Here is a 2,254-nt window from a genome sequence, read left to right as displayed (position 1 = left end):
TATATATATAATTTGTGCTTTGGGTTGGTCGAGTTGTTTGATGTCTTTGCTCACACTTGTCCAAATTTAATTCAGGCTTCTGAATTTTTTCCCAAACCCGTACCGAATTCAAAAATATTTTTTTTAAGTCCTAAAAAATTCAAGTTCAGCTCAAGTTGTTTGGATTGAGCCTATAGCGATTCTGATTTAGACCCGACCTTGTCTCATTCCTCTTCTCTCTCCTTGAGTTTGTCTATTGGGATGTGTTGGTTGTGTTGGTTGTGTTTGGAATGGGTTGGTACCATGTTTTTCAAAAACCTTGTTGCCCAGAATTTTGCTTCTACGCTCGAGCACCACTTCTTGTGCTCGAGCGACCCTTGTGAAATCTCAGTACTTTTGTAGGTCTGCAAAACTACTGAGACTTGTTATTCTGTGCTCGAGCGAGGCTTCTTGCACTCCAGCGGTATTGTGCTCGAGCAGTCCTTTCTACACTCGAGTGTTAGCCTTCTATCTGTAAAACTACTGTGATTGTGTATTTTGCGCTTGAGCGAAGCTTCTTGTGTTCGAGTGGAACAATTTATTGTGTCTAGGCGCTTAAGCATCACTTCTTGTGCTCGAGCGGACTGTGTGTATATTAGTTTGTAAAGGTCACTTTTTCATCTCTCTCTATAAAACATTCCAAAACCCTAAATCTAGAGCTTCTCTCTCTAGAGCTTACTCTCTCTAGAGCTTACTCTCTCTCTACAAATACACCAAGATCTACTCATTTCTCCACCCTACTTCCTTTGAGAAAAAGGTAGAGCTCACTTAGAGCTTCGTTTTCATCCGAACAAAGTTGGATTTCAGCTTCTTTGAGGTTTCTCCATTCTCTCCTTGGTCTTCTAGCTTTGAGGTATGGATTCTCTTCACTCTTTTATAGTTTTTAACTTAGTTATTTATTTTTATAAAACAATTTTGTGTTTTTGAAAGATTTTGAACAAATCTAGGGTTTTGGTTTAAAATTAAAAAAGGAGTTTTCAAATGGTTGTGTTGAAAATGGTTAGGGAAGTGGAAATGAGGTTGAGTTGTGACTAACCCATAGATTTTGATACTTCGAGTAAGACTTGGGAAAAAAAAAAAGTTTTGACTTGAATGTCTCAAATACTTATTTTGTATAAATAAATGAAATTGATGTTGGAAATGTGAAATTGGATGAATATTGTTATGGATGGTGCAATTGGATATGTATTATCGCTCCTATCTTAAATTTTGGAAAGTTAATCTATATTGAAGATTTTATATTTGTTTAGAAATATCAGTTTTGGGCTATCAGTAGAGGATATTTATGATTGTTGTAGAAATTACATAAGGATTAGGTGAATTGAAACTAATTTCTCATCCATGTGCATTAAACATTATTGCTCATATAACACATTGCAAATGTATATGAATTTGAGAAAAATGGGTGAATGTTGGAAAGAGATATGTATCACCAAATTAAGTTGGCCTGTGTGTCCAAAGTGAAAGTTCTGAAAAACACGTGTATACATGGGTGTCGGATCCCGCAAATGAAATATCCGTAAAATGGAAATAGTAGCGCTTGTATAGGCTACATTTACATGGGTGCCGATTGACTGTTTCCCGCGGATAAAATATCCATGAAAGGTTGTACCGGTTGAAAATTCCCCTTATTTTCTATTATAAAGGACATAAATTGAGAATTGTGATATAACTTGAGCATGACATAGTCTTTGGAAAGGAAATGTAAAACATTTTGACATGAGCATTGCATATGCATTTCACCCTTATATCTTTGTTAAGATTCATATATTGTGTTGGATTATTTCTGCTGGGCTTTGGCTCACCCTATATGGGAAAACCATTTTCAGGTGTTGGTGAGATGCCTCCGCTAAGACAATAGCTTGGGACGACTTGAGCAAGGGCTTCATTTTTGTCTTTTGTATTTAATTTGGTACAAGCCTATGGCTTTATTTTTATTGAGCTTAAGACTCACTTTTGATGTACCCAAGCATTGACTTGGAAAGATGTAAGCCATTATGGCATATGATTATCTGTTTAACTTTTATTTTTATTCACTATCTCGTAATACAAGTTGTAGATTCATGATATACTGTTTATGAATGTATATCGCATGTGTAACCTTTTGTATACTAAACTCTAATTAATGAAAGCTTCTCAACTTATATATATCGGTTGTTATGAGATGGGTATATCGTAATTATTTCGGGGCGTTACAATTTGGTATTAGAGCGTACCAGCTTTGAATACTTTTGGT

Source organism: Camellia sinensis, chromosome 9, assembly GCF_055761805.1.
Source record: "Camellia sinensis isolate YWXY chromosome 9, ASM5576180v1, whole genome shotgun sequence".
Lineage (NCBI taxonomy): Eukaryota > Viridiplantae > Streptophyta > Magnoliopsida > Ericales > Theaceae > Camellia > Camellia sinensis.
Note: the sequence above shows the minus strand (reverse complement) of the source record.